General features: G+C 44.2%; 1 long non-coding RNA gene across 2 annotated transcripts in view; it reads right to left on the bottom strand.

Annotated features, from left to right (window-relative positions):
- The window catches only part of LOC104913444 (uncharacterized), a 29,622-nt gene extending 12,211 nt beyond the window's left edge, over nucleotides 1–17,411 (bottom strand). Inside the window, exon 1 of one of the 2 annotated variants that reach the window (XR_014886896.1) lies at nucleotides 17,320–17,411. This is a non-coding gene — a long non-coding RNA (uncharacterized LOC104913444). Of the gene's footprint in view, nucleotides 1–2,598; nucleotides 2,872–17,319 lie in introns of those variants that run through there. The other variant, XR_014886894.1, reaches the window with a different exon arrangement.
- Nucleotides 17,412–25,595: the final 8,184 nt, after the last annotated feature.

The following is a 25,595-nucleotide window of genomic DNA, read 5'->3' as shown; positions in this document are numbered from 1 at the left end:
TCACCTGACTTCTCAGCACTTGTGAGGCCCCTTCCAGAACTCACTCCAGCTGGTTGCCACAGCAGCCGCTCATCCCGTGACGTTCCCCCAGAGGAGGCTGCCCTTTCATCTCTCCCTCCGGGATTTTTAAGTTAAGCTTTAGTGCATCAGGGGGAACATCACTGAAATCCTCTCTGATTCCCACTGGAAACGCTGCCAAGCGAGACAGTCATTTCCCACAGCCGTGTTCTCTCTCTAGGGTCAGAAACCAGCTCAGCTCCATCCTACTCACAATGTCAGCTACAGACTAAACAAGCTGCCACGGCACCTCCAGCACCTTTTTGGAGCTCATTCAACCACAGCATGGCCACTCCAAATTCTGGGCCAGAGGCAGGCGGGTGAGGTGCAGGCTCCAGAATGGGATGGAGTTCCCAGGATGGGCAATGAGTGGGGTGCAACTGCAGGCATGCTCTGCACCATGCTGCCATGCACTGCCCTGCACTGAGGCCTTCCTACCCCCACCAGCATCCCCAGCTCTCAATCTGAAGCAGCGCTGGAAATGTTCAGCAACAGCAAGCAGTCTCATCTTGTTATCTGGGTGGCCTTTTTGATGAATTACAAAGAACTCACACGGTTTGCTAAGTCTGTTACAAATATCGGGCCATTGGCAGAAATGTTAGTGGTTTTTTTTAAGAATTATTTTCTAAAGATTAGTAATAAACTACAGAATTAGCTTTGCACAAGATGGAGACTGGGTGCTCCACAAGCTTGGAAGTGCATGTGCAATGCTTGTGCCAAGTGCACACTGTCTGGATTTCCCTTTGGGAAATACATGGTCATATTATCATGGCTACGTGGCATCAGACCTTTAATTCCTTCACAATCTTTAATTTCTCCTCAGAACTTCTCTGTGAGACCAGACATCTACCTTTTCTCAAAAAGAAACTTTAAGATGTGTATGGATCACAGTGAGGCTGATGAACAGAAAGTGAAAACTTAAATCCCATTGAGAAGAATAGGAGATAAGCCTCCAGCAGGACAAAAACGCTTCAATACTTTGCTAAATTTCTGCCTAAGTGATGTGCCCAAAATCACACAGAACATTTGGAAAAACCATCTCCATCCTCCACTGCTAGCTCAGTAATTCCTCTCCCAGTGAACCTGGAGGATGGAAACCTGGCAATGTTGCAAGGTCGTTTGTGTAAACACAACACACCTACAGTGTCAGCCAACCCCATGGGCAGCAGGCTGCTTGCCTGGACACGACATATGAATGCAGTTATTCTGCTCCCTGGCTTCTTCAGAGGTGTGCTGGGATCTCAGCACAGAAGTGCATTGTACCCAACTGACGTCACCCTGAGCAGGGCAGAGACCTGAGCCAAAGCCCTGTGAGTCCCACCCAGTTCCTCAACCACAAGGGCAGTCCTCCCCGCACCGCCCTTCTTCCCCTGGGACGTGGGGGATGAATGAGCAGCACTTTTCCAAGCCCACAGGGAGGGTTTGATGTGGTGGGGTCTGAACTGACTCTTTCAGAGCCCCTGAGCCTCTTCCATCCTCATAGAAAAATAAAAATCTTCAGATTTGTTTTAAATTCTGATCCGGTTATTGCCGAGCTCCAGGAGCATCATGCACACATAGGAAGCTTTATGCCTCCTTGACTGGTGTCAGGCAGAAAGTAAATTATTTATGAAAGCACTCCATGCAATCTTTTATTTCGGATTTAAATGGGCAGAAGTGATGGGAAGGATATTTCGTTTTTAAAAAGTTCAAAATGCACTCAAACCTGCATCTTTTAGTTTTGCTGAGGATCTGCTCCCTCTCAGACTGGTCCCACAGAGCATCAGTCTGAGCTCACCCCTATGTACAGGGATGGTCCCAGTCACTTCAGTGGTGCTGCTCCCAATTTCCACTGGTGTATGCAGGCTGAGGAATCACGATTCGCCAAAAGCCAGCGCTGGTGCCAGTGCTCAGAGCTGAGTGGGTGTCTGCAAACACAAACCCACATTTCGTTCCACAGTCTGATTCATACACACTTAGCTTTTCATTTTCTGTGGACTTTTCAGTCCAGTTCTCCTATTAGCTGTCACCAGACAGCTCCCAAAAGCCATTGCTACATAACATCACCTGAAACACTGCTGCTACAGGACTAAGACCTCAAATACTGGAATAAACCTGATGGCAACATCTCAATGTTTGATAGGTTTTATTCCAAATCAAATATCTCTTAGTGCTTGTGTTTTAAAATAAAGCCCATCACCTTAACCATCACTAAAAGATTAATGTTTAAAAGCACACCGAAGGCAGAGTTCTGAAAAGGAGAAAGCAGAAGTCATTCCTTAAGATCGAGCCCTTTTCCCTGCACACACAGTGAGTTTGGCCGGAGTTCCACAGAGGAGATAGAGCACCAAACCCCTCTATGCTTTTGAGCACATCAGAACAAGGCCCCTGAAACCTCGAGGTATGAGCACGAACCTCAAGCAAGGCAAAATTTGCAGATGTGCATCAACTTGCCCCCACTTTCAGGAGACGATTCCAGGGAAGAGACAGCAGTTTGCCTCTCTCCCCACGTACACAACAGATCAGTGCCTCAACACGGGGCTTACCAGACCCTGTGCTCACCTGTGCTGTAAATCAGGACAAACAGGACATCTTTGTGCCCAGTAAACAGGACAAACAGGACATCTTTGTGCTCTGGAGCTGGCAGTTCCACCCTTCCCTCTGTGCAGCCCCCAACCACCAGGAGGCAGACACGAAATTCCTACCGAAAACACGAAGGTTTGTAACACAACAGCAGCTCCTAGCTGTAGAACCGTGATATGAATCTAGTCAGAAGTACTACTTAAAATCTAAGCATCAGTAGCATTAACACAAGATTCCTCCGGCTGATTTGTACATTTTCCTGGTTTCTTAATTTCTTTCAGCAAATGTATATCCAAGACTGACATGCTTGGTGCTCTCTCTTTTTCCGAGCTGCATCACAAATAGCACCAACACGGCTGTCCCGGCATCTCAGCAATAGGGCTGCATGATTTTATGACAGCATAAGCAGAAAAAAGGAAAACTGGAAACTTTTCTGCAACACTTCAGCCACTGTTTCCATAGTAATCGCTCATTTCAACAAGCCACCAAACCCCATCTCAAGGATTTTTTCAAATGCACACAGAAAAAGTAGCAGCCATCAATAACCCTTTTTTTTTTTTTTTTTTTTTTAATAAATACAGCCTCCAAAATTGTCCCAGACCTTTTTCTTACATTATTTGCTGGAAGAAACAACACAATGAGAGCCAGAAATAACATTTCTGTTAAGATGGATGGATTCGAAGAGAGGTTGACATGAATAAAAAAGCAAAGTGCTGCTTTGTGTGCCTGGGGCCTGAGCTCCCCAAGGTGCCAAGAACACCAAGTGTCAACTCAAGCTATGGCAGTGCTGAGGCATCCAGGATTCTAAACAGGAAAGGCTTAGCAGTCAAAGCTCACTCATTAATTGGCTGAAATGGGTCACCTACAGAGCAGTGTTCTGTAAAACCAAGCAATATGACCAAGTATTTTTTGCTGCTGGAAGATTCTGGGCAGGTTCTGGGACACGTCCTGCCCTTTTCTTAAAAACATCCAGGGACAGTGACTCCACCAGCTCCCTGGGAAGTTTGTGCCAGTGCCTAAATGAATGAATGACCATGGCTTACTAATTCTGTCTTTCTGACACTTGCTCAAGTCCAGCATTTAAGCTTGGATTTCTTGAACACCTGGAATACAGCATCCACAAGCTCCTCCCAGGACAAAGAATAGCAAAGGGGGGTCGGTACACCCTCCATTTGAAAACCTGCCATACATGCACACACACTTCCAAACATTGGTTTTGTAACGTTCAGGAAAGTTGCTCTCCGTAACTATTTATTTCATGTCAGTTCCAGGGCAGAGAGATGTCAACTTAAGTACACTCCTATTACATTCCTCAAATACGAAACACTCTCGTTCTCTTATGTTCAAACACCACCAGCTCAATGGATCCTGAACTGCAACTGGAGTACTTAGCAAAATACAAATAATAGATAGAAATATTCAGCACAGCTCTGACCTTATCAAGAACCGAAACACGCTTACGAAGAAATGCTGCTGAATCCAAACCACACTCAGAAACGATATCCCTCTGAACTGCTGTCTGAAGGTATTTTCTTTCTAAACTCTCCTGATATCACAGGAGTTTGTATTCTGGAACTTGCAGCATTAGTCATTTTTCTACATCATTTGAGGCACTGCTTCCAGCAAGCTGTCTCAGCGATCCTCATCCAACCGTCCAAGCCTCTCTTTGCATCACTCATTCTTCCAAGAGTGGGAGGGCAGCGGCTCACAGCCTGCGTGTGGAGCAGGTCAGCAGCACGAGCACGTGGCTAATTCTGCCATCTGTGCCTGGGGTTACCTGCTGGGAATGAGCAATCCCGGAAAGCGAGTGCACAATTAGACCTCCTGTTGCATGTCAGCCTCTGCTGAAAATCTATAATTAAACTGATACAGTGGTAATGAACAGGAGGCTTAAAAAGCAGTTCCGGGAACTGCAGAGATGTAGGGATGTGCTTAACTATGTGCTTTTTCCCACTGGGTTTTACAAAGCCAGCTTCCATCAGCTTTGTGTGAAGTGACAGAGCTGAGATGGCTTCCAGAAGCACACAGGGGTGCCCTGGCCACACCGTGAGACTGGGCTGTGCAGTGCTGGGGGGAGCCAGGTCCCACAGGCCGCACAGGACAGGCCCAGCCTTACAGACCTGACTTGCTGGAGGATCAGGGCTTTGCACTTCCTGCATCCTTATAGTGGGGCTGCTTTCATAGCAAAAAGATGAGCATCAAGAGGGGCGCTGAAAACAGCCAGTGAAACAGAAAAATGGCTCTGTGGTTTTGTGTCAGTGAGGCTAAATGTTTGCCCAACTGATGACAAAATATTCTTTCTGCACTCTGCAAAAATGGAAATCCTGCCCGTATGCATTGACAACATTTTCTGAAACATCCTTTGGAAGCAAGAAACCAAAACATTCCACGTGAAAAACCATCACCATTACTCAAAACACAGGGAGAGGAATTTCACTCAGACAAGCCTCCAGTCCAGCCAGAGCTCCATCTTTCTGCCCAACTACTCATGGACAACAACTGCTCGGATAACAGAGCTGAACAGGAGTGTCTCAAAGCTCACACAGCAGCCGGCTGTGCTGCCCCGGGCTGAGCAGGCCTGACCTCACTGCAGAAACACACAGAGAGGAAACCTAACATCATCCCAGCCAGCAGGTCACATACACACATCCAGTGCTAAACCAAGTGCAGATTAATTATTCACAAGTACTTTGTTGTCCGTGTAACATTAATACTGTGAGATATCACTGACTTTGTGCTACTCTAGAGATACCATGTTAGACAGCGAGAAACAGTATTTATAGACTTCAAGGCAGCTTGAATGCAAGGCTATTCTGCCAAGAGATCTTTTCCCATGTCTATCACATAGCTTCAGGATAAGAATTTATTTTTTTTTTCATATTCATTAATTAGTGCTTAGCTTTATTTGAAAAATTCATCCCTGGTAATGTGTCATGCTAATATGCCGTAGTTTTTTGACCATTATTGTGTTTATGCTTATTAGGTGTATCCTGCTAGAAGAAAGCATTTTAAATTAGATTAAATCTTATACATGTTTAATGCAGTATTCTCACAATTTAAAATGCTACTCTATTAAAACAGCAGAGAGAGAAACTGACTCACAGAATACGAATGCGAAAAGAATAGATCATGAGTGAAATGAATAATAGATTAACTGAATAATCATATTACTTCTTTTATGAAGAATATAAATCACAATAATCCAGTGCTGTCAGCAGAAAAGGGAGGGCAGGCTTGCCAATACATAACTACGTTCATTATCTAATATGAAAAGAAAGAGCTAAGTATGATTAGTGTTAATGAGAGGCCATTTCATTGCAGCTGATGCCAGCTATCAATCCCAACGCACGCCAGACAAGAGTGCTCTTCTGGAGATCATCTTTCCAACGTGTTCAAAGTCAGCCACGATCATCCATCCTTACACAGCCCTACTGCTGCCTGGAGTGAGACTGAAGAACAATCTCACGTACCTCACCACATCACGAATGGAAATTAACTTTTGGGATCATCATTCAGACAGAGCATCCACCAGCAATTGACAGCCCCGAACCGTTCACAGGAAGATGCACTCTATAACTTCCAGTACTGAGGACAAATCATCAGGCTGAGCTAAAGCCTACTGACAGCAGTGGAAAGATTCACAGTGATTTAAAAGGTGTCTGACTCAAACTGTAGGTCTCTGCATACAGGTTAATGCAACAATTTTAAATCACCGTATTTATGTATCTTCTATATTTGATACCACTCACTTGTATAATTGCTCTGAGTGCACATCTGAGTCCGTGTTACAGCACAGTACTAGGGACTGCAGCACTCAACAGATGAGAAGAGCCACAGAAAGGCAGGGCTCCTACTGCTTCAGCCTCTCATCCCAGCCCAACACAGCAGAGAGTTTACTGTCTGCTGTGTGGTTACACAGCTTTAGGACACCTCACTGTTCCTAGGAAACTGGAGAGGGGCTCAGCCAAGGATACTGAGGGTGCAGGCTAAGAGAATTGCACTAACTGGACTTGGACTGAAGACTCCTTCACGTGGAAGAAGTTTCCCTTGGCAGAGAGCTGTAGGCCAGCTGCAACATGCTCATGGTGCTCTCCATTCATTCATCCATCCATCCCCTGATTTCCCCCACTCATCCCTTTCTCTTCAGAGAGCAGCCAGGATCACTTGGAAATGGGATTCAAATACCAATTGTTTTAAAAGAAATGCAGATTGCAAAACAAAAAACATGGAAAAATGCCGGCTCTAATGCCATTCACCACTCCAGGATTACTAGCTACTCAAACACGAAGCTTACAAAGAGAGAGCTGATTAAAATGGCAACTGGTTTAAACTGAACAGGAGTTACTACCCATTAACAGCTTTTAATGAGAAAGTAACATTTGTTAGAAGTTTCCAGACTTGACCTTGTCAACGTCAGATTGAAGGAAGAGAATAAAAACCAGGAATAGCTGCTGGCATCAGGAGCTGATTGTCAGCTGAATTCAGCATCAGAAGGGCTCGCAGTCAATCTGCTCCACGCTCTTAGCAGGATGTGCTTATATATCTAGGGACAGGACATGTCATTTTCAGAGAGGAAGAAAGCAAGGAGAGAGATACTACACAAATGGCAAGTAGAAGACAATGTCAGCACAGACAAGGAGGGACAAATCCTGCCTTTCCAACCATGGCTGTGGGATAGGAAAGGAGAATGGAAGCTCAGCTGCAGCACACCTTGATCAGGGACACCCACCAATTCTGGGGCTCCAAGAAGTCATCTATGGAAGAGTAAGCTCCCCCAGGCATTGAAAAACCAGCGTGTGAATGCTGAGCTGTTGCTGCCAGCCTCAAGACACACTGTGTTTCAGGATCCCCTGGTAGCAGGTGTACTCCTCACACATAGCACAACCACCTCGCTCACATCCCGGGACCTGCCACAATGTCCCCTGTCAGATGGAAACCCCTGGTGCCCCCTGAAATCCCAGAGAAGATGCTCAAGAGAGATGCTTCTGGGAGGCTGCTGCAGGTAATAACATCATGGTGTTCAAGCAGACCACACCCAATGACCAAAGCATCCTTCAGTGGATTGTGGCCAGGTACAGCGTAGAGGAAGGGGGTTTGTCTCTCTGTAGACCAGTTGGGCTTGAGGTTCCTTTGCAGTCAGGCAGCTGGGGTTTGGGTCAGTAGGTCCCTGGTGCTTAAAACAGCATTTCCAGCCATTAAGCATCAGTGATTGAGGGCCTTGATGTGTCAGTGACTCAGTGAAGAACTGATTAGGAATGCAAACTCAAACTGCCACGTTTTTACAGAACAGTGAATTTTTAGCTCTACAGTTTGCTGTGTAGCTTGCTAGACATCCATGCAATAAGAACAAGATTGTTCTGGCAGCTTGAGCTGCCAAATACTACCCAAAATTGCTGTCACAGCAGGAGCAAATTGTTTGATAGCAAGTGATGCAGCAGTGGCTTTGGATGCAGATCTAGGAGCATATGCTGCTTTTACACCAGTTCTCGTAGCATCCCACGGCAGCAGGGCTTGGAATTCAGCACCCCAAACAAGAAGCTGGCAGTGTGATTGTTCCCTCCAGGTACAAAATCACCACTGCAGAAGTACATGCCTGCTGTCAGGAGACCTTGCTTAGCAGAGTCATCTCCTCAAAGGACTACAACCAAAACCTGTTCTCCAGTAGTGTAGATGTAGGAATCTAGGGACGTAAGTGCCGCCTGTGGAAGGAGGACTAGCCTTTATTGTGCCAATTAATGAATGAGAATTTAAACAAAGCTTATGTATTCTGAAGAGTATAAGCACTTCTTCAGGACTGAGATGAGAACAACAAACTGAGAAGAAATTGCAATCAACATCTTTGTTTGTATTAATTGAGAAATGCATGGCTGTTTCTATGGAACAGAAAGAGGCCTCTGCAAAGACTCAGTGTCCCAAAGATTCTGGACATGACTTTCCAGGTATTATTCCAACATGTGGTAAGGCTGCTGCTGATCCAGATCCAGCAATTTAATATCATAGAAAGCCAAACAGGATGGAAAGGATATTTAAAAATGGGGATAGAACAGAAAGGAGAAGCATAACTGCATCTGAGACTTCAAAAGGAGCATTGTCCCAAAACAGAACACAAAATGCACAAAAACTGGCTAAAAAGAAAGAGCAGAGAGTGACAACTGGGAGCTCTTTGGGGAAAAAAAAAAATCCATTAGATTGTCTAAAGCCACAATTGCACAATTAAGAAAAAGAGCAAGTTTGTCTAAAAGCACAATCATATTTGGTGCAAAGTGAAGGAGGCAATTAGGAATAAAAAGCCAATACAAAATAACTGAGGGAAAAAAAAGGAAACTGATAGAAATTACTGTAAACAAGGTTAGGAAAGATGAAATATTTATTAAGAAAGCTGAAGATAGAAAAAGCTATTGCAAGCCTGGCTAAGGGCAGAGAATTTGAACGGAGTGGGAGGACCACGGCAGCACAGCAGCTACACAGCTGGCAAGGGTTTCCATAACAAAAAGGAAAAATTGTTTGATACGTATTGCCACTCTATATATGAAAAGAGCAGAGAAGAAAATTAAATGCCTTCCCATCCTCGAGTAACTATGGGAGAATGTTAAAGATCCAGGAATAAATGTTTGAAGGCAGTTGGTGGGAGCCCGCACAGAACTGGAGCAGTTAGCCAAGGTCTTTTAATTTTTAATAAACCCTGATATCTCAGAGAAATTCATTCATTTTCTCCAAGTTCATTTAAAGCCAAATTTGTAGCAATATATCTAGGAACAAGAGGTGTTCCTAAGCACAGCTACAGAATAAGGAATGATGCATAAACAAGTAAACAACAAACAGCAAGGTAAATTTACTTCCATCTGCAGCATTTTTTAGACCAATGGGGAAACATTCTATAATCCCCTGTCACACTGGGGCTGCTAAGCCTCTGGGCAGCACTGCATTTTGACTGTTCAGAAGATCTTGGCAGGGCAGTACTGGAGGCAATAACCTTAAATCTCTCAAGGGAGCCCAAAGTTTCCTTCTGGCTTTGTGTTTGCAGAGCAGGGAGCTCTGGTCCCTTTCTTAGCATTGCTATTACAATTGCCACATCAGGAACTAAGGGGAGGAGAATGACAGGCATCCATCAGAAGATGATGAGCCACAGGTCTGTCTGCGCACTTCTGTCAGACTCAGCCTGAGAATGTAGCTGGAGGCAGGTGATACAAGTATTGGAAAACAAATCAAGGGATTCCTGTCGCAGAAATACCAGTTTGCTGTCTCCTAACCATATAGCAGACTGACATGCAAACAAGGCTTTCCTGTGTGCATGCACAGCGGCATGCTGCTCATTTATTCCTGCCTTGGTGTGGGGTCCTCAGCCTTCAAGAAGGTCCCTGCCTCCCGGAGCTGCAATTGCCTCTTCTTCCAGCTGTGTCACGTTGAAGCAATTGCTTTAAGTCTTACAGAAAGTCACTCTAGACGTCAGCAATAAAAACCTCCTGAGCTACACAGGCTTAGCAATGTGCAGAATTGGTTACAGGAAGGTAAGACCTCAGTTGTTTGCCCTTACAAATGGGAAAACCACCAGGCATGGATGAGTTTCTCAGGTTAGCACATAAGCACTTCATTCAGCAAGGAGGCTACAAATTTGATGGCACAATGATGGAGTGCAAATCAGCACTGCCGAGTCTCGGGGTGCCTGGGATGAAACAATGAAAGGCAAGGAGAACACACACCCATTGTGCATTGAAAATGGTATTTCATGTTTCATTATTTACTGTAAAACTTTCTCACATCCTGACAAATCTGCAGGGTATTTCTAGGCACAGTTTTTTGCATGAGCTGGCAATGTTCTGCCATATTAACATTGATGCAATTACCCTTACACGTACACCTCCCCAACCAGCTCGGTCCAAGGATGAAAGGCACGGCAGCATTCAAGTGTTCTACCTTGTAAGATAAAAGTTCTCAGGAAATGCAATCACTCTGCATCTAAGCTGCATCTACTGGATATATTTACACTCCCAAGAGGGGTTAAAACAACATTTTTAGCAGCTGCCTCAAAACTCAGATCAAATCTCTGTGAGATGGTACATTGATTTGCATATCATTAAGCATGATCCTTCCTCCCCACCGCAGCTTCCTTCCACGCTTTTGTTCCTGAGTGAAGGTTGCCATCAGTCTCACGTGTGACGCCGTCCCCCGCGGCCCAGCAGAAGTGAGGCCGTGCCATGCTAATGAGTCCCAGGGAGACAGCCATGGAACTGCAGTTGTCATCGCAGCCCTGGCAGAAGGGGAGAGCATTAAAATGCTTCTGGCAACTTTTCGGAGCTGCTAAAATTGAGTCAGCTGGAGAATCCTTACTCAAAGCTAACACCGAACTGGACAATTTCTGGCCCAACACATTACACGTTGATTTCATCAGTCTTGCAGTGTACGGAGTCTGATAAAACAACGTGGTGGGCCAAGTCTGAGGCGCTCGCTAATTAGGGCACTGGGTGCTCTGTCTGCCGCCTCTGCCCTCCCACCCTTTTATAGCTAAATATTACAGGAACAATTTTCAAGAGTCAGATAAGCCTAAATAATGTCTGGCACCAACCCTCAGGTGTCAGGCTGGAGTTCAGGGGCAGGTAGTTCACAGAACATTCACCCTTCAGGGATGATGCTCTGTACAAGGACACACATCAGCAGAGGGTTTCAACTACAAGCCAGGAGCATTTTCTCCTCTTTTTAGCAAACAAAGAGCAACGAAGGGAAAACACAAAGGGCTGACAGGCTGCAAGTGCTTCACCAACGTGTGAATGAAACCAGGGCTCACACTGAAGCAGAGGGCAGGCTGCTGCTGCAAGCTCTGCAGGGAGCAAGCTCATGCACCATGATGCTGCCGGGGTGCCAGGTAGCACTTCCAGCAGCAGTAAAAGCTTCATGGTAAGTAAGAACAAGAGAAGCTGTCATGCACATCAAAAACCAGGTTCCAGTCTCATCTGGGGGGAAATCTGAAGTATTTCCCTGGTAGAGGCCATCATACTACTCCAGCCTATGGCTGTATTGCTATTGGTTCTTCTCCTGCTGTAGTATTACCAGATGCCCCAGCTGTGATGTGGGCCCCAATTTGCTAGCACAAAAGGTCATGCAGTTATTGAAAACTGATTCTTTCAGGCACAAACACGGCCCCAGACACAGGACCTCCCACTCACCAGCACCCTGATGCCCTTCCACACTAGAGTTAGACCAGAAAGGCCAATTGATAGCAGTTACACACCACACACAGCTGTTGCAAAGCTGAATGCAGTTCAGGACACCGGAGGACAGCCATGCAATGCAGCAGGGCAAGCAAAGTGCTCCTGTCACTGACAGCCCAGCTTCATCTGGGCAGCACAGTTTGCTGCAGTTAGAGATGGGCGGGTACATACTTCATACACACATCTCAGCACTACAGACTAAACCTTCCCTTGCTGCCTGTGTGCTGGAGCCCTGTCCTATGCACCCCTGCACGCACTGCCATGCCCCGGCTCCATCTCAGTGCTGAGCAGGATGGCTGCAGCCTGCTGCCTGACCTGGTCAGAGCTGCAATGCGAGTCAAAAAGCACTGAGTGGGGACTGTGCAGGCACAGGAATGGCTCAGAGGTGGGAAAGCATACAGTTCATCCCTTCCAGCACTGCAGAGGATGTTATAAAATATTGAAAAGTATCTCTAGACGCCATTGAAGTGCCCAGCATAAGCCTTGAGAGAAATAACCTCTCTGAGCACAGGAACAGACTTAACAGATCTCTCTATTTTCCCATCAAACCATCTAAGGGGAGCACTTTCTGCAACATTTTCTCATGCTATCACACAACTCTTTACCTGATAAAAGCAACTATTAGCATAGGCCCCAACTTAGAATCTCTACAAAGTCTGACATGTTTATAGTTCAAACAGAAAGTGAGCTTAGAAACAGAGATGGAGCGCAGTGAATCATCCATCCGCACACAGCACTGACGTGCAAAGCTGAACTTCTTTCCAGGTTGGAGCTTTGTGTTACCTTTTTTTCCAATCACTCTTTTAAAGGGAAAAAAAATGAGGAGAAAATGAGAGAGAAAAATGTGATTCATTTTTACAAGAGTGAAGCAGTAAAGCTCTTGTAAAGTGTGGTCACCCCACACTCCAATTCAATAACAACAATAACACCTAACCTGCTGCTGTGTTCTTGCTCTTCACATACTAAGCTCCTTGTTTTTAATCACAGTCTCCTATCCCATTTGTAAGACCATTGAAATTGTATTTCCTCTTTTTTTTTTTCTTGATTGTTTGATCAAGTGAGAAGTATTTGGTGAGTCACTGATGGACCATCTCTTCCATATGCAAGAGGAGAGGAAGCTGCTGTGGGGAGCTGCATCCCCAGAGGGACCTGTCAGTTCTGCTTTGGGACACTGACTGCACAATTCACTATTTCCTATCATCTTCTCATCTGTGGTATGTAAAAAAGCAGCGTTATGAGAACGCAATCACTGTACAACTCAAGGGTAATGTTGTTTTAGTTATATACAGCAGTGATAAATAGCTTCAGCACATCAGCACACCAAGGTCCATCTTACCTTACCCACACCTGAACCCTTGTTGTGATCCAGCTGCCAAATAGAAGTCCCATAAACCAAGGGCTCTGACAGGGGTAGCTGCAGGGTGGCCCCTCCCAGCTCAGCTCCCACAGACCTCTTTCTCTGCAGGATTCAGCCCTGCCTCGTCCCAAAGAGATGACAGGGACACGGAGGTGGCTCAGTGGGTCTCTTAGATCTGTGCATCTGCAGCACCTTCATGCATCATATCTGGAAGCCAGCCCTGGCAAACCCATAACATTCCTTATCACCCCCAGCAAGTGGATACTCTTGCTGGAAAGCAAGCTACATCAAGGCCAACCTCAGCAGCATCACTGAAACCAAAGAAACTGGAACACTGAGGATCTATCGCCAGAATGTGTTTCCTTCTTTCTCCCTCCTCTCCAGCATTTCACACAGAGATGCCACTTTGGTTTCCAGAGCTATTTAAGAAAGGATCCATCTGAAGTACTTCCAGGGATAACACTGAAGGTCCAAGGCATTACAGCGCTGCTCTGAAAAAATTCCTTTCTCAGCATTTTCTCAAGCTCACACAGTTTGCCAAAAGCATTGTGCAAAATACTAATCCATGAGCTGATTGACTTTGAGCAAATGCCTGGAGCAAAGGCAGCAGTTGTGGGAATGAAAGCCGAGTGTCATGGTTAAAAAGCAGCTCTTCTTCAAGCCATGGGGCATCAGACAACCATCCTCTATTCGTGGTTTCTGGGCCACTGCACTTCTGCTTTAATTCCTTGTATGACATCAGTGTTCTGATTTTAAGCTCTCTAGATACAGGTATTTATAGCATGGAAAAAACATCTCAGCATTGTGAAAGTTTCCAGTTACATCTTAATTTATGAGTATTAAATGTGAACAATAAAGTTTGATTTGAATACTGATAATAAATAACTTTGAGAAGTTAATTACCAGGTGTTTCTTATCAGCTTTATTTCTATTGAGACAGTCCATTGGCTTACAAGCTGAGAGAGAGAATTCAGTAGTGCGCATTCTCCTTTGCCTAAGCCAGTGTAACTAAAACAGTGATATTGCAGGTTTTTCATTGTTGTCTTTTTTTTTTAATTAGCTTCAGCTAATCAATTTCTTACATAACTGATATTTATGCACTTTTCAACCGCCTCTAGTTCTGTGTATCCTGTGATCAATCCTGCACAATCCTGGAGAGATTCCCCCCCCGTCACCACCTGTCCCCTCCAATTAGTGTCAATTGCAGTGAAAATCTTTGTGATATTGAAACTATATTAAGACATATGTACATTTGCTTAGAAAGACAGATTTTATTTCCACAGGAAAAGCTGTCATTTCAAAAATCATTCTTTTTTAAAATATTTTCTTTTAAACTATAAAATCAAAATTAATTGCCTGCAGAATGCCAATAAAGTGGATTTTCTACCTGTGGGAAATATTTGATTTTTAAAAATGCCAAAACTTCATAAAATAAAAAGTTACAATTACAATATGTAATTAAAATATAATCTGGGGTTAAAAAAGAACAAAACCAAGAAAACAGACTGTTTGTTCTACTTTATCCTTATTGGTAAAGTATACGTATATTTTGATTAATAACTACTCACTGTCCCCTAGACTGTATTTTATAGAAAAAGGCTGCCCACTAAAACGTTTACAACCAGCAGATGAGAATTTGCTCTTCCAAGTATCGTTGCTGAGCTCTTTGTATCTGGTGCAGTTCCCATGGAAAGAAATCGGAGGCATTACTTGCCAAACAACCCACATATTTACAGTGATAGAACTAGAACAGAAAAAGAGACTGTTTAGAGCCTACTGAAGTAGTCTATAAAATATTTAAATGTATTTAATGGGTCTGTGATGAAGTAGTTGCTATAGAATCACAGAACTGCTCAGGTTGGAAAAGGCCATCAAGATCATCCAGACAACCACAGCCTAACCATTCTGCCCTACCTCTAACAACCCTGCACTAAATGAAACTTCTTAGATGGAGGTGATTTAGTTCACAGTCCCCTACAACATCTATAGGTGCTCCAAGCATTGAATCCATATCTGCCACCCAGTAACGCCCATACATCTCCCTGGCATGACTCCTATGAAATAGGAACAGAAACATGATGAAGCAATCTGCAGATAAACTTCGAGCTCTTCCACATAATATTTGATTCCATTGGTCAGGAATTAGTTCAGTTCTGAGGTCAAAGCTGGCAAGTTACTAGATGTTGATCTGAGGAATGTACATTGTATTGTTTTCAGTTATAAGGAGTTTTCCATACGTCAGTCATCTAGAAAGCAAAATGGACTAGAAATCCTGCACGTTGGATTGTGCAGCACCCATTTTCCTAATCATGAATTACTTGCATAAGAAGTAAGTGATCATTAATATTTCACTCACTGCATGATGCTTTCTGGGTTTTCAACAGATTTAACACCCAAAAGTTTCAGTTGAACTAAATCCTGTTGAGATTTATTGTTTCCCTAAGAAATTAAAGTAATTAAAGAAAATGAGAAAACTTATAAAAAATAGTTGAATGAAAAGCTGGTTCCCAGCACAATGAATTGCCCGATTAAAATGTTATCATGCACAAGACAAGGGAAATCAGTTCATGCCAGCCTACAAAGATGCGTTTCTCTTTGATAGACACTCCTGCTGAGAAGAAGAAGCTGCTGCCATCCCCGATGTGACATGAGAAACATGCATCTCTTTTAAAAACACTGCGTGCAGGGAAGTCTTGTTCTCACACACAGATCCCTACCCATGTATCCCTAGTTAATATTTTGGCTGTATCCCTTAATAAGATCCAACAGGAAAGAAAAAAGACATTGCACTGCAACACTGCAGAAACCTTCATATGTGGAGGAGCTTGCAAATGATAACAGGAAACATCAGCTGCTCTTGGGCTCCCAGCACAAACCCAGGCACTGCCACAACAAACCTCAAGCCCAAGTCACATCTTTCACGTAAAAAGATCACCAGTCCTTCAGCACCCAGAATTTCCAATTATCACCTTGCATCCCGGTAGGCAGTGATGTGACACAAGGAATGACCAGCCCCTCTATCCTGACGTGATACGAGACAGTTATTCTCACTTCTGATGCCTGCAGACCTGCTGGGCTAATGGGTGCAGCGTCCGGATTATCCTCAGGCCAGCCAAGAAGTCAACATCTCAGCTGCTACATGAACCTCTGCCATGGACTCCATCCAATCTCCTGCAGTAGTTCATGAATATGCAGCAGCCAAATCTCTTTTCCCTTTGACATTATGAGGCAAAAGCAAAGGAAAACAAGGCTTTGCTCTTGTCATAACACTCCTCAGAGGAAAATATAATGAAGCTGGAGATGTCCTTGACAGGGTTGAAAAGTTCATGAAATTTCATGTGTATTACAGTTTTGTTTCTACTAAATGAGGAAAAAAAAGAAAAAGATTCAGTTTCTACTAAAATAAGAATGAAAAATATTTTAGTGTGATATATACAGACACACACAGAAGAGAAATGATCTTATGGCAAAGGCAGCAGGCTGCATCTGCAGAAAGCAAAATTCATCCCCTGCCCTGTAAAACACTACATATATCATACAGGTCTGATCCAGAAGCTTCTGATTACAGCAGGAGCTGCTACCAGAAAGGAGCACAGCCTTGTATTTCATCACTTTTCTTCTCTTTGCCTTGGCACAAGCCTTTTTATTAGGAGGAAATAACAGCATTAAAATATTTTTTAAAAATCAGTACAAATAAAATTATGCTCTTTTTTTCCTGAGCGATTATAAGTAGCTGATGAGATCATTCTCACTTGCTAACTGGTTTTTAAGAAAATCTGATTACAGTGAGCCCTCAGTAACTCACAGAACATTCAGGATACCCATTACGAATTACTCACTAATTTGCAAACTCCAGCACAGAAGCTATCTTTCTCTCACACACACACACAAAGCACTGGAAAACATACTCACTTCATGCAGATTGTCAACTGTAGTTTATGGTTTCTTCAATTATTTACAGCGCGATAACACTTTGTTACACAAACCAATGTATCACATTACATTTTGGAGGAATAATGAAATCTTAATGCAGGTAATTTTGTCAGACATTTGTGCTAGAAAGGCACCGTTCGTAGGTAGAAGACAAAGAAGTGTGTGTTTATTAAAGAGCTCCTGGGTGGGAAGCACGTCGCTTACCTGCAAACAAGAGCTCCGGGAGCAAAGGCGGAGCTGAGCAGAGCAGCCATGGGCTCAGACCCTGGTGGGAGTTCTGTTCTGCACACATCCTGTGAAAAAAATAACTCTCTAAGTATTGCTGTAACGAGTGAGCTGAGGGTGCTGGCCCTCGATGTGCTCTGCAGCTGCACTGCTCCTGAGAGCTGCTCCTACTGCTACCCTCTGAAGGGCGATGGGCATCCCCTGCCCTGCACCCCCACCTGAACACCACTCACAAGCACAGGATAAGGAGAGGTTTGCTGCTCTGTTACAGGAATTTGCATCCGTTTCAGCTGTTCTGCAGCTGTCACACATTCAATTGAAGGTGTTTCTTTTACACCTCTAACCACCCAACCTGGCTGTTCTTGCAAGGGTCAATACATGAAAGTGGAAGGCACACACAGTGGCAGAACTGCATTGCCTTTGTTCTCCAAGTCTTGGTGTGCAGTAGGCAACGAGAGCCTGAGGAACTCATACTGCCTAAGCCCACTAGCTGCAGTCAGCAGCAGCTCAGCAAGAAAGGACTTCACTAAAAGTTACGGCAGAGGAGAATTGTCATGGCCTCCTTGGAATAAGAGCAGGCAGTTTCACATCCATAATACAGGAACAAAAATAATAGACTGAACAGAAACAAAGTTACGGCTGATTTACTGACAAAAGTACTGCATCAATAACAGGACTGGTTCGATTCCTGTGCTTTGTTACTTCAGTACAGTCCAAGATACAGAGAGTTGCTCTGGAAAACACACAGTTGGATTTTAACTTTTGCCAGCAAAAAAAAAAAAAATAAAAATGTTAGTTGACTCTGAATATTAAATCTGAAAAAATATATACATACAGTTTGCACCAAAAGAGTAACTGAAACGCAATTGAAACTGCTTTGGGTCAGTTGTGCCTGGGCACCAGCACTGAAGGAGCAGGCAGCCCCCAGGGGAAGCGCAGAAATACAGATTTGGAACAGAGCATCAAAGCAAAGGAACAAATCTCTGGATGGTTGGTGGCAGAGCTGCCAAGTCAAATGTAGGTTCTGCACAGCCAGGACCAAACCGCTTGTAAGCTACGAGAAAACCAAAGAGCATTCTCTTTCATTCACAGCCAGAGCATCTGATTTGGTAGCTCTGGCAACAGAGCCATGAGCAGCACGGTGGTCCAGCAGCCTGCATGGCATCGAGAGACAGCAGCACTTCACATGGAAGGCTCAGGAGAGAGAGAGAGAGAAAAAAGTTCATCTCTCTCCAGTTGGCTTCCATCCTACTGCCCTTTCCTGATAAGGTCAATTCATTTCCACCAGTTCCAGGTAGTTTCTGAGCTAACAGCCAGTGGCACATCCCAGCACCACAGGCATGTGCAGAGGGCAGCAGGCTGCCAGGATGCTGCACCCCTATGGGACAGAGCAAAGCACACACCTGCCCACAAGTCCCCTGCCTCTGGCCACGGCCTTCTGTGAGAGTAACAACAGCAAAGAAATTGAAAAGTAAAGGTTAGCAAGGGGTGATTAAATATCCATTTAAAGAAGAGAGGGCAAAGAGTTCAGCATTAAGTCCCTTTCCTGTGATTTCTGCCCTCATTTCTTTCAATACTGCCATTTTCTTTTGAAGAAAATGCTTCATGCAAGATTAAATAACCTATATAAGGTCCAGCTTACGGGCAGACTTAATGCACAGAGCTCCAGAGCACTCAAAAGGTAACCGTATGTATGGGGCTGCTGAATCACGGCCTGAACCTCTGATTGATCACCTGAGGCGAGCAGTGAGTCAGCCAGGGCAGCACAGGTGAAGGCAGTTCTGCTGTGCTGCTGGAAGGGGTGGAGCCTGGCTGCACTTCTCCTAGAGCCACTGAAGAGCTGACTGCCAGTGGGGAAGGATCTCTCTGGAGATCCACTTCACTGGAGTTCATCTCGCGAGCCCACGATAGGGTGGGTGACTTTCTCTCATTACTCCAATATAAATTATATTAGCCAAGCTCCTCATGTATATATACCATCTGTATATCCATCGATTATACACTATGCCATACAGAGTACTGAGCACAAGGTAGTTCTACTGTAGGCACTGCACTCATGTCCTCAGCTCATCATCAGCTCCCTCCCCCCCTAAAACAGCCTCTATCACCTACCCTTATTCATCATCACAGATGCCTGTGACGAGAAGAAAGCTGTTCCTATCTGCAAGACCTAAACGAGACAGACCAAAGCCATGTTTCTCAGCAAGGCAAAAAGCAGAAGAGGTTCAGAGATGCACACAAGCACATGAACAGGAACCTCATGGCTGGAGGCGTAACATGGACAAAAGTCCCAGCACCCACACAGTGCCTGCAGCTGGAAAACAGAGCAGGCATATCTGGAAGGGTTCTGCACAGGGGCTGGGAAGGCTTTTCCATGACCACTGCATTTGGTTTGGGATTTTTTGGTCCTGTTGGTGTTGTTTGGCTTTTGTTCTGTTGTTTCTTGCGAGTATTACTTTTTTTTTTCTCCCCACCCCCATCCCTACATTCCCAAATCTTTTGTACATTTAAGTACAACAACACTCATTTTCATGAAACTTCTTTTACTTCCCAGCACTTCATCACTGAAGGTGTGCAGCATGTTCCTTACTCTTTTTTTCTCTCATACAAATCTTTCAGAAACAGCAGAACTCTCCTGAGAGTGTGACAGATATTACTCTCCAGTCCCTTTATTCTTCACAGATTTTTTTTTTTTTTATCATTTATTTCATTTTGCTGCAAACAGCACCTTTGTACCTTGGACAAATTCAATAACCATGACTCAACCCACAGCCCATAGCAGGCTGCCTTGTGTTTCATCTTGCCCATTAAAACCAGCACAGAGCACTTGCTGAATGCAGAGGGCCAGGTTCCAGCTATGGGCACACAACCCGGAGCGGTGCCGATGAAAGCTGCTGTACCACACAGAGCCACACACGTCAGCCAGTGCACCTCCCAGTGCCAGTCCTTTCTTCCACCTCTGGTCTCTGAAAAGGCACTTCTTGTAATTATGCATCCGCTTTTAATTTTCCTTTCATCGGGAGGGAAAGGCTGACTGTCAGTGCCTGGTGCCCCCACAGCCCTCTGCCCGGCTCCACTCATGCCACCCACCTAAGTGACAGCAATGACATTTCCTGGTGGCACAGATCCCATTCTATGCACTAAATGTCAGCAGTGGGGTGGCAACAGGAAGAAGGGACAGAAACCTATGGGTTTTTTCACCCAAAGCCATCATCCTTTCAGCAGCAGTCAACCTGAAGGCTCTCATTTTCATGGAGGTGATAATCTCTGCTGGATTCAGTCCTAGACTTTTCCTAAAGCACTTTCTTTTTGAGTTTTTATAAACAAGGGGTCAAATCCACTGGCCAAAGTAAAGGCAATAACTGAGGTTCAGGGTGGTGCTGAGCCCAACCTGCTGCAGGCACAGAGAGGAACAGACCTCCATGCAGAGCATGCAGGAGTCATAAGCAATAACACCACACACCTCCCTTCTTATTAAATACCACACTTCTTTCCAAAGAGCACTACTTGCAGACCCCAGCGTTGCAGTTAACCACTTCCAGCACCCCTGGCTATGATGGGACCTATGGAGCAACACTGCTGAGCCCACCCCACCAGCAACCACACAGGCCCATACCTCATCTTGGAGACTGATGCCAACGTGGCTAATTTAAATTGGTTAGTCAGCCTTCCCGTCTGAACAGCACAATTTAGTCCTCAGCATTTGCAAAGACTAACCACGCATTTACAGGGAAAAAATAGCTGTTATTTCAGTTCTTGTGAAACGATAATAGAGCAAGCCTAAACTCACACCAGCTCCATCTGCAAATAACACCATTGCATTTAAAAGCCCACAGAAAGATGAAATCTGAAGACACGTGTTGCTCCAGCAGCACCAAGAAACTGAAAGCACAGCACTGAGAGAAGCTGTGTAGTATAGAAGCAGTATTTGATGTATGAACAACCTCACAAAAAGTTTCTCCCTGAAGGACAGACATAGAGGAGCAGAGACACTGCATGAGTTCAGATGTGTGCAGTTCCAGTGGCAAGAGACCTAAAGAACACCTTCACAACCTGATCCAGAGCACAAACATCCAAAGAAAGGCTCAGGTCAAAGATGTTTCCATTTGTATTAGAAACAACATTTAGAAGTTCAGGAGAAGCTCTGTCTTTTTGTGATCTAGCAAGTACACCACAGCAATATTCCAGCAAAGAGTGATCAGATACTACTTGGACCTCTGATCAGTGCCCTTTTCCTATGCTAATGTGACACTACAGATAGACTACAGCTGCAGCTGGAATATTTCTAGAGATCCACAAAGTCCTCTCAGGAGGCATCAGAAAATATAGCACTTATTCCTCTAATATCTAAGAGCAAGTCTAACAACCACTGCAGCACATAAAGAACAAAAAGACAAGGGCGCAGCTAAGAAGACACAAGGCGAAACAAGAAAACAGGCTTTATTAATAGGCAGAGGAAGGTCAAAGAAAGTCAATCCTCTACTCAACAGGAAAGAATGTCTCAGTAAATGACGCTGAGCAGACTAAAGTGTGCTCCCTCTCCTGCTCAGCCCTCACTAGCAAAGTTCATTGTGATCAGATGGCTGGCAGAGCTGCTGCTGGCTCACAGAAACGAGCATACAAACCGAAGGCAAAAGTCAGAAGAGATGGGAAGATACTCAGCAAAGTTGGAGGGGGTTATATAGCTGTTGGTCATAAATACAATAAAAAATACAAAATAAAAGGTGCATTAGAGAAACTGGTTTTATACTTTGGGGAGCAGAAGCTCAGCAGAAGAGGTGATACTGCAGACTGCAGGTGAAGCTGAAACGCCATGGAAAGGACAGCAATAACAGTGCAGTAGAATAATAGAATTGCCCAGGTTGGAAAAGACCTTAAAGATCATCGAGTCCGCAACTCAACCATACTACCCTAACTAACAACCCTCTGCTAAATAGCTAAGTCCTAGGCTGCAGCAAGTGAGGATATGGTCAAGTGTGGCAGCTGTGGATACAGAAACAAAAGGAAAAAATAAAAATAGCAAGCTGCTTACCCTTGGAAGGCCTCAGGTACGCAGGGATCTCCAGATGAGATCCCTTTGCCTCCACTGCCAGCCCTTAAATGAGGGCTGGGAAGGGGTGGATCCTGGTTCCACCCTTCCATCACTCAGTGCATTGCACTGCATGCACCTGAGCTCCCCTGGGCTGGCCCTGCCTTCCCACCAGGTGCTCCATCACTGCTTCAGGCCACGACTCAGCATTTCTGCTACAGCTAGAAACCAGTAAGAGAGGATCCAGGGATTGACACACTATTCAATTCAAAGAGAAATACTGTGATTCGCAGCCCATGAGAGAGCAGAAAACAACATGAAGGTGAGCAGTAGAAAAGAACAAATACATGAAATAAATGTAATTTCTCGTTCTCCAACATTTTTTAATGTTGTATTACTTGGCATTTCATAAGCAACCTTGGGAAATGCAGTCCACATGTACTTGCTGTAGAAAACATGCTACAAACAGTGTGGGGTTGAACTGGAGGATGCACAGAGAAGCTCTTCAGTAGGTGCTGCTTAGAGGCTCCTGATGCAAATGGGTACTTTGGAGCAAGAAATACTCCTTGACTGACTCCTTGTAAGCACTCAAGAACTCGGGAACACTTCATTAACTATGAATGCACTTTCAAATTAATTGGCTGTCTTATTTTAGTTATTTGGCTTCTCTCAAGACTTGCTTTATGTCTTCATTTGTGAGTTTGTGAGCACGTGTTGGGGAAGGATGGGGAGATCTCGGTACGAACAGTTCCAGTTCACACGAGGAGATCATGTTCCTCATCTTTAAAAAAACACGCAGGGTTTCAAAGCCACACATGTGAATGTTTTCAAATGTGATGTCACGTGATGCCCTCTGTTTTGATGTCGTTTTGCTAATTGCAGCCACTATGGAGCGTGGAGCAGACACTGACAGTCAGAGAGCTGTCACTGAGGGCTGCCAAGTGGTCATGCTTCAAAATAAACTTATCTGATGTCATCCCAATGTGATATATGGGGCTGCTGAGTGCCTTCAATTTCCTACAAGTTTAGCATTGCCTTAGGGCAGACAGCAGCTCCCAGACCAGAGGGCATGTGACTCAGTGAAGGAGTTTTCCAGTTCAGCAGCTGCATTAACACTGTGCAGCAGTGGTGAATTATCCTGCAAGTTTACCATCCTCTCTGAAACAACAGAGCACGGCAAAATGAGACAAAGCACACTAGGGCTTGACGTGGTTGCTCGTGTTCTGTAGAACCCTGACGCGGTTGTGCTGGTGCTTCTGAAGACAAATGCTGTCTGCCTTTCAGTCTCAGACCACTTCTCTTTTTTGCGGATTCTGGTGCAAAACACCTCAGAAGCACGGAGTGAACAGAGCCTCCAGTTTCACTGTAACACCTCGCCAAGGATGAGCAGGTTGCCTCTAGAACATCGCCAGCAATGGATGCACAGCTGAGGACAGTCCAGCAATGGGAGTTTTGTGGCTGGTAAAGTAGACTGTATTTGTTACCAAGCAGGTTGAAAGCCAAAGGTATTTTCAAAACATATTAAAATAAACTCAAACAGATGCTTCTGAATACTGATCCCTTCCATTTGTGGAAAGACATGCAGAACCCATTTCTACTTTATTATACAGCAAGGATTTTCACATAATTAGATTAGCTTTTTTCTGTATCCAAACTTCCTAATTGGTAGTGCAGGATATTCCTAAATGAATAGCATCCCTCTTTCTTTCTTTTTATCAGAACACCATCGTTGTTTTTTTTGCTAGAAACATTTCTTTTGCAAAATAAATGAAGTCCCAGACACAGGTTAATGGAAGCTTCGTCACAGACTTCAAAGGAACCAGAATGTTACCCACAGATCTAACGCAAAATCCTCAGAGGTTAATGAAAGCCTTTCTGCTGACATCAATGTGGTTTGAACAGAGTAAGAGTTGCTCTAATTCACTTCTTTAGATCCTGATGAAAACACTTAAGCATGCCTCTAAGTGCGTGCTTCAGTGCTTTCCTGGTTTGGTCTGTATTTATCGGTGATGGGGAAGGGAACCAGATGTTTTCTTTTTTCTTTCTTGCTTTGCTCTATAGACTGAATATGAAAGTATATTCTGCCCATATTATATTTTTATAAGGTTATTCAGAAAGACGTCAGTGAACTTTAATTTCAAAGAAATTTAATATTGTAAGAAAGTCCTCTCCATTTTGTTAGCTAGTTTCTAACACCCTAATTCTTGGAAAGTGTCATTATATATGCTAAGGTAATTACTTATCTCGGTTATTTATTTCAGAAGAAATTCTTGCAGACTTGTCAAGGCCATGTAAAATTTAATATTAATTACTCAAAGGCATTTCAGATCAACACATGTTAAGTAGATCTATTAAAACCAATGATGAGCTTTGAGTAAAACCTATGAGATATATACATGATCCATCATCTAAGTATAAAAATTCTAAATCCCCCCTCTCCTCCCACCTCCAATGGATATGATGCTTTTGGGATTCAAGTAGTGCAGCACTGACAGGGAAACATTATGGTTAACGAGCAGCATCCAAAAAAAAACCAACTTGAGCTCCAGAAAATTCTCTTATGAAAATTACAAAGGGTATCTCATCAAAACCATATTAGAGAGACTGCCATCCTATTTTGTAGGGCAGCAGCAACACCAAGTCCCAGTCAGGAAATCTACATTAACAGATTTTTTACAGATACCTAAATCCATGCCCGTGTCTTTCATGACCAGTGTAGACAAGATGAATGTGATCAAGGCATAGAGGTACCAAGTGACCATCTCTTGTTTGCTCAGGAAGACTCTCACTGAATGCAAATCTTCAAACCCGCTCTTAAACTCTCTTAATCGTAACAGTGGCCTTCTTCAAATATTTTGTTCCCCAAAGCTCCTGCCCAGGAGCTGTAAGAGACCAAATATTTGCAATCCTGCTGCAGCAGCACAGCTGAGTCATGGTGCCTGCAGAGACCAGTGCCACTCGCCCTCCAGGGCAGCAGCAGCATTTGCTGTTAAAAGGGTTTAGATGGCAGTAGCAGTGATTCCTATATAGAGCACTTCTGAAGTGTTTAAGACTTCAAGGCAAGACTGGAGCAATGAAATTTCAGCAAGAAGTGAAACAATGCCACATTTTACTGTAAACTTTGTCCTTGTTATCTCTGTGGCTCTGCCAACCGGTGCAAGACGGATGTTTGTTGGAAGGATTCTGCTGCTAGAAAAGAGCAGAGACTTCCAACCTAGGCAACAGC

Source organism: Meleagris gallopavo, chromosome 16 (assembly GCF_905368555.1).
Source record: "Meleagris gallopavo chromosome 16, MGAL_WU_HG_1.1, whole genome shotgun sequence".
Lineage (NCBI taxonomy): Eukaryota > Metazoa > Chordata > Aves > Galliformes > Phasianidae > Meleagris > Meleagris gallopavo.
The sequence above is the reverse complement of the archived record's forward strand: the minus strand, read 5'-3'. Positions and strand labels throughout refer to the sequence as shown.